Below are 15101 nucleotides of genomic sequence, written 5' to 3' on the forward strand. Positions count from 1 at the left end.
GTATAGTATGTAATATAGTATGTAATATGTAGTATAGTATATAGTATGTAATATAGTATGTTGTATGTAGTATAGTATGTTATATGTAGTATAGTATGTAATATAGTATAGTATATGTAGTATATTATATAGTATGTAATATAGTATAGTATATGTAATATAGTATGTTATATGTAGTGTAGTATGTAATATAGTATGTAATATGTAGTATAGTATGTAGTATAGTATGTTATATGTAGTATAGTATGTAATATGTAGTATAGTATATAGTATGTAATATAGTATGTTATATGTAGTATAGTATATAGTATGTAATATAGTATGTTATATGTAGTATAGTATGTAATATAGTATGTTATATGTAGTATAGTATGTAATATAGTATGTTATATGTACTGTAGTATGTAATATAGTATGTTATATGTAGTATAGTATGTAATATAGTATGTTATATGTAGTATAGTATATAGTATGTAATATAGTATGTTATATATAGTATAGTATGTAATATAGTATGTTATATGTAGTATAGTATGTAGTATAGTATGTTGTATGTTGTATAGTATGTAATATAGTATGTTATATGTAGTATTGTATGTAATATAGTATGTTATATGTAGTATAGTATGTAGTATAGTATGTAATATAGTATGTTATATGTAGTGTAGTATGTAATATAGTATGTTATATGTAGTATAGTATATAGTATGTAATATAGTATGTTGTATGTAGTATAGTATGTTATATGTAGTATAGTATGTAATATAGTATAGTATATGTAGTATATTATATAGTATGTAATATAGTATGTTATATGTAATATAGTATGTTATATGTAGTGTAGTATGTAATATAGTATGTAATATGTAGTATAGTATGTTATATGTAGTATAGCATGTAATATGTAGTATAGTATATAGTATGTAATATAGTATGTTATATGTAGTATAGTATATAGTATGTAATATAGTATGTTATATGTACTGTAGTATGGAATATAGTATGTTATATGTAGTATAGTATGTAATATAGTATGTTATATGTAGTATAGTATGTAGTATAGTATGTTATATGTAGTATAGTATGTAATATAGTATGTAATATAGTATGTTATATGTAGTGTAGTATGTAATATAGTATGTAATATGTAGTATAGTATGTAATATAGTATGTTATATGTAGTATAGTATGTAATATAGTATGTTATATGTAGTATAGTATGTAGTATAGTATGTTATATGTAGTGCAGTATAGTATGTAATATAGTATGTTATATGTAGTATAGTATGTAATATAGTATGTAATATGTAGTATAGTATGTAATATAGTATGTTATATGTAGTATAGTATATAATATAGTAGTTTATATGTAGTGTAGTATGTAATATAGTATGTTATATGTAGTATAGTATGTAATATAGTATGTTATATGTAGTATAGTATGTAATATAGTATGTTATATGTAGTGCAGTATAGTATGTAATATATTATTTTATATGTAGTATAGTATGTAATATAGTATGTTATATGTAGTATAGTATATAGTATGTAATATAGTATGTTATATGTAATATAGTATGTTATATGTAGTATAGTATGTAATATAGTATGTTATATGTAGTATAGTATGTAATATAGTATGTTATATGTTGTATAGTATGTAATATAGTATGTTATATGCAGTATAGGATATAGTATGTAATATAGTATGTTATATGTAGTATAGTATATAGTATGTAATATAGTATGTTATATGTAGTATAGTATATAGTATGTAATATAGTATGTTATATGTAATATAGTATGTTATATGTAGTATAGTATGTTATATAGTATGTTATATGTAGTATAGTATGTAGTATAGCATGTAATATAGTATTTTATATGTAGTATAGTATGTAATATAGTATGTTATGTGTAGTATAGTATGTTATATGTAGTATAGTATGTAATATAGTATGTTATATGTAGTATAGTATGTAATATAGTATGTTATATGTAGTATAGTATGTAATATAGTATGTTATATGTAGTATAGTATGTAGTATAGTATGTTATATGTAGTGCAGTATAGTATGTAATATAGTATGTTATATGTAGCATAGTATGTAATATAGTATGTAATATGTAGTATAGTATGTAATATAGTATGTTATATGTAGTATAGTATATAATATAGTAGTTTATATGTAGTGTAGTATGTAATATAGTATGTTATATGTAGTATAGTATGTAATATAGTATGTTATATGTAGTATAGTATGTAATATAGTATGTTATATGTAGTATAGTATGTTATGTGTTGTATAGTATGTAGTATAGTATGTTATATGTAGTATAGTATGTAAAATAGTATGTTATATGTAGTATAGTATATAGTATGTAATATAGTATGTTATATGTAGTATAGTATGTAATATAGTATGTTATATGTAGTATAGTATGTAATATAGTATGTTATATGTAGTATAGTATGTAATATAGTATGTTATATGTAGTATAGTATGTAATATAGTATGTTATATGTAGTATAGTATATAGTATGTAATATAGTATGTTATATGTAGTATAGTATGTTATATGTAGTATAGTATGTAAAATAGTATGTTATATGTAGTATAGTATATAGTATGTAATATAGTATGTTATATGTAGTATAGTATGTAATATAGTATGTTATATGTAGTATAGTATGTAATATAGTATGTTATATGTAGTATAGTATGTAATATAGTATGTTATATGTAGTATAGTATGTAATATAGTATGTTATATGTAGTATAGTATGTAATATAGTATGTTATATGTAGTATAGTATGTAATATAGTATGTTATATGTAGTATAGTATGTAGTATAGTATGTTATATGTAGTATAGTATGTAATATAGTATGTTATATGTAGTATAGTATGTAATATAGTATGTTATATGTAGTATAGGATATAGTATGTAATATAGTATGTTATATGTAGTATAGTATATAGTATGTAATATAGTATGTTATATGTAGTATAGTATATAGTATGTAATATAGTATGTTATATGTAGTATAGTATGTAATATAGTATGTTATATGTAGTATAGTATGTAGTATGTAATATAGTATGTTATATGTAATATAGTATGTTATATGTAGTATAGCATGTAATATAGTATGTTATATGTAGTATAGTATGTAATATAGTATGTTATGTGTAGTATAGTATGTTATATGTAGTATAGTATGTAGTATAGTATGTTATGTGTTGTATAGTATGTAGTATAGTATGTTATATGTAGTGCAGTATAGTATGTAATATAGTATGTTATATGTATTATAGTATGTAATATAGTATGTAATATGTAATATAGTATGTTATATGTAGTATAGTATGTAATATAGTATGTTATATGTAGTATAGTATGTAATATAGTATGTTATATGTAGTATAGTATGTAATACAGTATGCTATATGTAGTATAGTATGTAGTATAGTATGTTATATGTAGTATAGTATGTAATATAGTATGTTATATGTAGTATAGTATGTAATATAGTATGTTATATGTAGTATAGTATGTAATATAGTATGTTATATGTAGTATAGTATGTAATATAGTATGTTATATGCAGTATAGTATGTAATATAGTATGTTATATGTAGTATAGTATGTAATATAGTATGTTATATGTAATATAGTATGTTATATGTAGTATAGTATGTAGTATAGTATGTTATATGTAGTATAGTATGTAATATAGTATGTTATATGTAGTATAGTATGTAGTATAGTATGTTATATGTAGTATAGTATGTTATGTGTTGTATAGTATGTAGTATAGTATGTTATATGTAGTGCAGTATAGTATGTAATATAGTATGTTATATGTAGTATAGTATATAGTATGTAATATAGTATGTTATATGTAGTATAGTATGTAATATAGTATGTTATATGAAGTATAGTATATAGTATGTAATACAGTATGTTATATGTAATATAGTATGTTATATGTAGTATAGTATGTAGTATAGCATGTAATATAGTATGTTATATGTAGTATAGTATGTAATATAGTATGTTATGTGTAGTATAGTATGTTATATGTAGTATAGTATGTAGTATAGTATGTAGTATAGTATGTTATGTGTTGTATAGTATGTAGTATAGTATGTTATATGTAGTGCAGTATAGTATGTAATATAGTATGTTATATGTAGTATAGTATGTAATATAGTATGTAATATGTAATATAGTATGTAGTATAACATGTAATATAGTATGTTATATGTAGTATAGTATGTAATATAGTATGTTATGTGTAGTATAGTATGTTATATGTAGTATAGTATGTAGTATAGTATGTTATGTGTTGTATAGTATGTAGTATAGTATGTTATATGTAGTGCAGTATAGTATGTAATATAGTATGTTATATGTAGTATAGTATATAGTATGTAATATAGTATGTTATATGTAGTATAGTATATAGTATGTAATATAGTATGTTATATGTAGTATAGTATATAGTATGTAATACAGTATGTTATATGTAATATAGTATGTTATATGTAGTATAGTATGTAGTATAGCATGTAATATAGTATGTTATATGTAGTATAGTATGTAATATAGTATGTTATGTGTAGTATAGTATGTTATATGTAGTATAGTATGTAGTATAGTATGTAGTATAGTATGTTATGTGTTGTATAGTATGTAGTATAGTATGTTATATGTAGTGCAGTATAGTATGTAATATAGTATGTTATATGTAGTATAGTATGTAATATAGTATGTAATATGTAATATAGTATGTAGTATAACATGTAATATAGTATGTTATATGTAGTATAGTATGTAATGTGTAGTATAGTATGTTATATGTAGTATAGTATGTAGTATAGTATGTTATGTGTTGTATAGTATGTAGTATAGTATGTTATATGTAGTGCAGTATAGTATGTAATATAGTATGTTATATGTAGTATAGTATGTAATATAGTATGTAATATGTAATATAGTATGTTATATGTAGTATAGTATGTAATATAGTATGTTATATGTAGTATAGTATGTAATATAGTATGTTATATGTAGTATAGTATGTAATATAGTATGCTATATGTAGTATAGTATGTAGTATAGTATGTTATATGTAGTATAGTATGTAGTATAGTATGTTATATGTAGTATAGTATGTAGTATAGTATGTTATATGTAGTATAGTATGTTATATGTATTATAGTATGTAATATAGTATGTAATATGTAATATAGTATGTTATATGTAGTATAGTATGTAGTATAGTATGTTATATGTAGTATAGTATGTAATATAGTATGCTATATGTAGTATAGTATGTTGTATAGTATGTTATATGTAGTATAGTATGTAGTATAGTATGTTATATGTAGTATAGTATGTAATATAGTATGTTATATGTAGTATAGTATGTAATATAGTATGTTATATGTAGTATAGTATGTAATATAGTATGTTATATGTAGTATAGTATGTAATATAGTATGTTATATGTAGTATAGTATATAGTATGTTATATGTAGTATAGTATATAGTATGTTATATGTAGTATAGTATATAGTATGTTATATGTAGTATAGTATATAGTATGTTATATGTAGTATAGTATATAGTATGTAGGTGTATAGTATGTAGTATAGTATGTTGTATGTAGTATAGTATGTAATATAGTATGTTATATGTAGTATAGTATGTAATATAGTATGTTATATGTAGTATAGTATGTAATATAGTATGTTATATGTAGTATAGTATATAGTATGTTATATGTAATATAGTATGTTATATGTAGTATAGTATGTAATATAGTATGTAATATGTAGTATAGTATGTAGTATAGTATGTTATATGTAGTGTAGTATGTAATAGAGTATGTTATATGTTGTATAGTATGTAGTATAGTATGTAATATAGTATGTTATATGTAGTGTAGTATAGTATGTAATATGTAGTATAGTATGTAGTATAGTATGTTATATGTAGTATAGTATATAGTATGTAATATAGTATGTTATATGTAATAGAGTATGTTATATGTTGTATAGTATGTAGTATAGTATGTAATATGTAGTATAGTATGTTATATGTAGTATAGTATGTAATATAGTATGTAATATGTAGTATAGTATGTAGTATAGTATAGTATGTTATATGTAGTATAGTATGTAATATAGTATGTAATATGTAATATAGTATGTTATATGTAGTATAGTATGTAGTATAGTATGTTATATGTAGTATAGTATGTAATATAGTATGCTATATGTAGTATAGTATGTTGTATAGTATGTTATATGTAGTATAGTATGTAGTATAGTATGTTATATGTAGTGTAGTATGTAATATAGTATGTAATATGTAGTATAGTATGTAATATAGTATGTTATATGTAGTATAGTATGTAATATAGTATGTTATATGTAGTATAGTATGTAGTATAGTATGTTATATGTAGTATAGGATATAGTATGTAATATAGTATGTTATATGTAGTATAGTATGTAATATAGTATGTAATATGTAGTATAGTATGTAATATAGTATGTTATATGTAGTATAGTATATAATATAGTAGTTTATATGTAGTGTAGTATGTAATATAGTATGTTATATGTAGTATAGTATGTAATATAGTATGTTATATGTAGTATAGTATGTAATATAGTATGTTATATGTAGTGCAGTATAGTATGTAATATATTATTTTATATGTAGTATAGTATGTAATATAGTATGTTATATGTAGTATAGTATATAGTATGTAATATAGTATGTTATATGTAATATAGTATGTTATATGTAGTATAGTATGTAATATAGTATGTTATATGTAGTATAGTATGTAATATAGTATGTTATATGTTGTATAGTATGTAATATAGTATGTTATATGCAGTATAGGATATAGTATGTAATATAGTATGTTATATGTAGTATAGTATATAGTATGTAATATAGTATGTTATATGTAGTATAGTATATAGTATGTAATATAGTATGTTATATGTAATATAGTATGTTATATGTAGTATAGTATGTTATATAGTATGTTATATGTAGTATAGTATGTAGTATAGCATGTAATATAGTATTTTATATGTAGTATAGTATGTAATATAGTATGTTATGTGTAGTATAGTATGTTATATGTAGTATAGTATGTAATATAGTATGTTATATGTAGTATAGTATGTAATATAGTATGTTATATGTAGTATAGTATGTAATATAGTATGTTATATGTAGTATAGTATATAATATAGTAGTTTATATGTAGTGTAGTATGTAATATAGTATGTTATATGTAGTATAGTATGTAATATAGTATGTTATATGTAGTATAGTATGTAATATAGTATGTTATATGTAGTATAGTATGTTATGTGTTGTATAGTATGTAATATAGTATGTTATATGTAGTATAGTATGTAAAATAGTATGTTATATGTAGTATAGTATATAGTATGTAATATAGTATGTTATATGTAGTATAGTATGTAATATAGTATGTTATATGTAGTATAGTATGTAATATAGTATGTTATATGTAGTATAGTATGTAATATAGTATGTTATATGTAGTATAGTATGTAATATAGTATGTTATATGTAGTATAGTATGTAATATAGTATGTTATATGTAGTATAGTATGTAATATAGTATGTTATATGTAGTATAGTATGTAGTATAGTATGTTATATGTAGTATAGTATGTAATATAGTATGTTATATGTAGTATAGTATGTAATATAGTATGTTATATGTAGTATAGGATATAGTATGTAATATAGTATGTTATATGTAGTATAGTATATAGTATGTAATATAGTATGTTATATGTAGTATAGTATATAGTATGTAATATAGTATGTTATATGTAGTATAGTATGTAATATAGTATGTTATATGTAGTATAGTATGTAGTATGTAATATAGTATGTTATATGTAATATAGTATGTTATATGTAGTATAGCATGTAATATAGTATGTTATATGTAGTATAGTATGTAATATAGTATGTTATGTGTAGTATAGTATGTTATATGTAGTATAGTATGTAGTATAGTATGTTATGTGTTGTATAGTATGTAGTATAGTATGTTATATGTAGTGCAGTATAGTATGTAATATAGTATGTTATATGTATTATAGTATGTAATATAGTATGTAATATGTAATATAGTATGTTATATGTAGTATAGTATGTAATATAGTATGTTATATGTAGTATAGTATGTAATATAGTATGTTATATGTAGTATAGTATGTAATACAGTATGCTATATGTAGTATAGTATGTAGTATAGTATGTTATATGTAGTATAGTATGTAATATAGTATGTTATATGTAGTATAGTATGTAATATAGTATGTTATATGTAGTATAGTATGTAATATAGTATGTTATATGTAGTATAGTATGTAATATAGTATGTTATATGTAGTATAGTATGTAATATAGTATGTTATATGTAGTATAGTATGTAATATAGTATGTTATATGTAATATAGTATGTTATATGTAGTATAGTATGTAGTATAGTATGTTATATGTAGTATAGTATGTAATATAGTATGTTATATGTAGTATAGTATGTAGTATAGTATGTTATATGTAGTATAGTATGTTATGTGTTGTATAGTATGTAGTATAGTATGTTATATGTAGTGCAGTATAGTATGTAATATAGTATGTTATATGTAGTATAGTATATAGTATGTAATATAGTATGTTATATGTAGTATAGTATGTAATATAGTATGTTATATGTAGTATAGTATATAGTATGTAATACAGTATGTTATATGTAATATAGTATGTTATATGTAGTATAGTATGTAGTATAGCATGTAATATAGTATGTTATATGTAGTATAGTATGTAATATAGTATGTTATATGTAGTATAGTATGCTATATGTAGTATAGTATGTAGTATAGTATGTTATATGTAGTATAGTATGTAGTATAGTATGTTATATGTAGTGCAGTATAGTATGTAATATAGTATGTTATATGTAGTATAGTATGTAATATAGTATGTAATATGTAATATAGTATGTAGTATAACATGTAATATAGTATGTTATATGTAGTATAGTATGTAATATAGTATGTTATATGTAGTATAGTATGTTATATGTAGTATAGTATGTAGTATAGTATGTTATGTGTTGTATAGTATGTAGTATAGTATGTTATATGTAGTGCAGTATAGTATGTAATATAGTATGTTATATGTAGTATAGTATATAGTATGTAATATAGTATGTTATATGTAGTATAGTATATAGTATGTAATATAGTATGTTATATGTAGTATAGTATATAGTATGTAATACAGTATGTTATATGTAATATAGTATGTTATATGTAGTATAGTATGTAGTATAGCATGTAATATAGTATGTTATATGTAGTATAGTATGTAATATAGTATGTTATGTGTAGTATAGTATGTTATATGTAGTATAGTATGTAGTATAGTATGTAGTATAGTATGTTATGTGTTGTATAGTATGTAGTATAGTATGTTATATGTAGTGCAGTATAGTATGTAATATAGTATGTTATATGTAGTATAGTATGTAATATAGTATGTAATATGTAATATAGTATGTTATATGTAGTATAGTATGTAATATAGTATGTTATATGTAGTATAGTATGTAATATAGTATGTTATATGTAGTATAGTATGTAATATAGTATGCTATATGTAGTATAGTATGTAGTATAGTATGTTATATGTAGTATAGTATGTAGTATAGTATGTTATATGTAGTATAGTATGTAGTATAGTATGTTATATGTAGTATAGTATGTAGTATAGTATGTTATATGTATTATAGTATGTAATATAGTATGTAATATGTAATATAGTATGTTATATGTAGTATAGTATGTAGTATAGTATGTTATATGTAGTATAGTATGTAATATAGTATGCTATATGTAGTATAGTATGTTGTATAGTATGTTATATGTAGTATAGTATGTAGTATAGTATGTTATATGTAGTATAGTATGTAATATAGTATGTTATATGTAGTATAGTATGTAATATAGTATGTTATATGTAGTATAGTATGTAATATAGTATGTTATATGTAGTATAGTATGTAATATAGTATGTTATATGTAGTATAGTATATAGTATGTTATATGTAGTATAGTATATAGTATGTTATATGTAGTATAGTATGTAATATAGTATGTTATATGTAGTATAGTATATAGTATGTTATATGTAGTATAGTATATAGTATGTTATATGTAATATAGTATGTTATATGTAGTATAGTATGTAATATAGTATGTAATATGTAGTATAGTATGTAGTATAGTATGTTATATGTAGTGTAGTATGTAATAGAGTATGTTATATGTTGTATAGTATGTAGTATAGTATGTAATATAGTATGTTATATGTAGTGTAGTATAGTATGTAATATGTAGTATAGTATGTAGTATAGTATGTTATATGTAGTATAGTATATAGTATGTAATATAGTATGTTATATGTAATAGAGTATGTTATATGTTGTATAGTATGTAGTATAGTATGTAATATGTAGTATAGTATGTTATATGTAGTATAGTATGTAATATAGTATGTAATATGTAGTATAGTATGTAGTATAGTATAGTATGTTATATGTAGTATAGTATGTAATATAGTATGTAATATGTAGTATAGTATGTAGTATAGTATGTTATATGTAGTGTAGTATAGTATGTAATATGTAGTATAGTATATAGTATGTAATATAGTATTAAGTAGTATAGCAATATGTACAATAGTAATAAGGAATATAGTAATATGTAATATAGTATGTAATATTTTGTATAGTATTAAGTAGTATAGTAATATAACAATATGGAATATAGTATGTAATATGTAGTATAGTAATATAGTAATAAGTAATATAGTATGTTATATGTAGTATAGTAATAAGTAATATAGTAATATAACAATATGGAATATAGTATGTAATATGTAGTATAGTAATATAGTAATAAGTAATAAGTAATATAGTAATATGTAGTATAACAATATGGAATATAGTATGTTATATGTAGTATAGTAATAAGTAATATAGTAATATGTATTATAACAATATGGAATATAGTATGTTATCTGTAGTATAGTAATATAGTAATAAGTAATATAGTAATATGTAGTATATAGTCATATAAGGATGGAGATGTGTTGCGGCTCGGCCTCTCCTTACTCCCTTTCATAGAGTTTCTATGCCTCCTAGATAGTATAGACTTCTCTATGCAGGTTAGAATGATCTGTGGGAGCGGTGTTACCCTTTAAGTTACAGACAGAAGTTTTATGCAGTGGGTTTCTGCGGTCTGTGTTGATATAATGGGCCCCGCCGCCGCCGGCTGACATCACTCTCTATATCATACTTGACATTTTAGTCAGTGAGAAGTTATTTACATCTGTTTGCGTTATTTATAGCCGCATCCTATGTCTGATCGCTTCTTTTATAGAAACTGCTGGTTTTGGTTTAACAATCTCTATTTATAAGACAAGTGTGAAGATATCTGTAACATTAAGGACGCCATAGAAGTATATGCTCAGTCCTTATACCCAGACACCATCCACTACAGCTGCCGGGAACAGGATGACACAGTCGCGTATGGTTATGGGAGGTGATGAGGTGGGAACTAAATATATATATATATATATATATATATATATATATATATAAACCCTCTAATATATAACATCTAATATATATATAACATCTAATATATAACATCTAATATATATATATATATATATATATATATATATATATATATAAAACATCTAATATACATAAAACATCTAGTATATATATATATATATATATATATATATATATATATATATATATACTACCGCCATATACTACCTCTGTATAATACCGCCATGTAATACCGCTATATACTACTTTATGCCCCACAGTATAGGGGACAATGATACAGTGCTGTCTCTGTATGTTTATTCTAACTACAGCAAATAGACAGATAGATAGATAGATAGATAGATAGATAGATAGATAGATAGATAGATAGGAGATAGATAGATAGATAGGAGATAGATAGATAGATAGGAGATAGATAGATAGATAGATAGATAGATAGATAGATAGATAGATAGGAGATAGATAGATAGATAGATAGATAGATAGGAGATAGATAGATAGATAGGAGATAGATAGATAGGAGATAGATAGATAGATAGATAGATAGATAGATAGATAGATAGATAGATAGATAGATAGGAGATAGATAGGAGATAGATAGATAGATAGATAGGAGATAGATAGATAGATAGATAGGAGATAGATAGATAGGAGATAGATAGATAGATAGATAGATAGATAGATAGATAGGAGATAGATAGGAGATAGATAGGAGATAGATAGATAGATAGATAGATAGATAGATAGATAGATAGATGATATGGTGGTATATTTAGCTCCACCTTAGACGGCAGATTTCGTGCCGTAGGTGAAACACTGTAATCTCATATAGTGCTACTTAAAGCTAAAAGCAAAAAATCAATAGCCAAAGATAAGTAAATCTATTGACTGTGTAAGATGCATCATTATCCTGGGAGGAATGAGGGAAAGCGACGTCCAGGAGGGAGAGAGCAACATCCAGGAGGGAGAGAGGCGTACAGGTGGGAGAGAGACGTACGAGAGGGAGAAAAGCATCCAGGAGGGAGAGTGACGTACAGGAGGGAGAGCGCGGCATACAGTACATCGGAAGGGCCCTCTAACGCCACTGCATTCAAGACAGATCTGGTGAACAGAGTTCGTCGAGCAAGAAGAGTATCTATACAATAATATTTCATGGAATCTTAGCAGAATTTCACAGATTACGCACTGATGTGATTATGTGCCAAGAAACTCACTTCAAAGCGAACTATACGCCAGCCCTTGCCAAAAGCTGGTACTCCGGCTGGCATCACTGTGTCCACCCGACCAAAGCAGTGTGCGGAGTTAGTATAGGCATAAGCAAGCATATCACTTACACGAAACTCTCTGAAGTAACAGACCCGGACGGACGCTATATCTTCCTGAAGATACAAATAGCGGGAGAAATTCTGTCCTTGGCGAACATATATGCACCCAATGCACACCAAATCACCTGGATAGGTAAAACACTGGAATTTTTTAATTCCTTCGCCGAGGGAATCCGTCTGGTAGGTGGGGACTTCAACCTCGCCCTAGAACCTATGTTAGACTCCTCCAAACCTACGAAGGCCCATACCTACAAAGCCCTTTCCAGATTGAAGGCTACACTCTCAGACCTTCACCTAGTGGACATATGGCGACTACATCATCCCACCACTAGGGACTATACTTTTTTTTCCCATCCACACACGTCATACCATAGGCTCGACTATTTCCTAGTATCTAAGCAACACGCGCAATTGATCGCCAAAACAGACATTGGGTGCATATCTGTCTCCGACCATGCCCCTGTCTCTTGTAAGCTCTGCATTAAATCACTGCCCAAAAGAGACATGTCATGGACCCTGAATGCCACGCTACTGGGTAACCCATCCTACACCACACAATTAGAGGCTAAATTGCAATTTTATTTTGAGCAGAACGCCACACCTGATATCTCTATGCCGATTGTTTGGGAGGCCCATAAAGCCGTAATCAGAGGAGACCTTATAGCTATTGGGACTGCACATAAGAAAAAGGTAACGAGACAAGCAGACTACCTATACTCAGAGATATCTAAGTTGGAAACTCTGCACAAGAAAAGCAAGGTAGCCACAATTTTGCCCCAGTTAGCCGACCTCAGAACCCAGCTAGCAGCCTTACTAAACGAGCGATCCGCAAAGGCATACATGCGCTCTAAATTCAAAACATATCTACATGGAGACAGAGGATCCAAATTGATGACTTCCTTAGTTAAAGCCCAACGGGTTAAATCCTTTATCCAAAAAATCACTACGGATGACGGGCGAGATCTCACTTCTACAGAGGACATTGCCAGGGAATTTAGCTCTTTTTATGACCACTTATATAACCTCCGTCCCGCCTCAACCTCCCCACAGGACCATAGGGCACTTATCAACTCATTTCTTAACTCTATCCATCTCCCCTCTCTCTCGACCACGCAATCCCAGGACTTGCTGACGCCAATCACTGAGAAGGAGGCTGGCGAAATACTAGCCTCAATCCCAGCTGGTAAAGCCCCGGGCCCAGATGGCCTCCCAATTATTTATTATAATAAATTTAAAAGCATTTTATTACCCCAGTTCACTAAGCTATGCAACTCTATCCTGATGGGCCAGGGCCTCCCGCACCAGGCACTTGAGGCATATATCACAGTCCTGCCCAAGGAGGGCAAAGCGCCTAACCTCTGTGGCAGCTATCGACCCATCTCTCTGCTAAATGCAGATCTTAAGTGGTGGGCGAAAGTCCTGGCCCATAGGATCAATAAACTATTACCAGCACTTATCGGGCCTGAACAAGTAGGCTTCGTACCTGGCCGTGAAGGCAAACACAACACAGTTCGGGTACTCAATGCTATCTCCTACGCCAAAGCCCATAACAAGTCACTAGTCCTTCTCGGCACTGATGCCGAGAAGGCTTTTGACAGAGTGAACTGGGCCTTCATGTCGGCAGTCCTAACTAAATTTGGCTTCCCCCCACCCTTTATCTCCGCCATTTTCTCCCTCTACACCACCCCACACGCCCGAATCAGGATCAATGGCAAACTATCCCCTACCTTTCACATTAGTAATGGCACGCGCCAGGGCTGCCCACTTTCCCCCTCCCTATTCATTCTTACCTTAGAAGCACTGATCCAGAAAATCAGACAAAGCCCCGAGGTCACAGGCCTGAAAATTGGCAATTTTGAACATAAAACCGCAGCTTTTGCGGATGATCTGTTGCTTTTCATCACAGATCCACTGAAATCCATGCCCAAGCTCGTGGAAATCTTCACAGACTATGGGGACATCTCAGATTTTAAAATCAATTTTGCCAAATCTGAGGCCATGAACATTTCTGCCCCAACTACAGCTATTTCCCACCTTAAAACTCT

Source organism: Dendropsophus ebraccatus, chromosome 12 (genome assembly GCF_027789765.1).
Source record: "Dendropsophus ebraccatus isolate aDenEbr1 chromosome 12, aDenEbr1.pat, whole genome shotgun sequence".
Classification (NCBI taxonomy): Eukaryota; Metazoa; Chordata; class Amphibia; order Anura; family Hylidae; genus Dendropsophus; species Dendropsophus ebraccatus.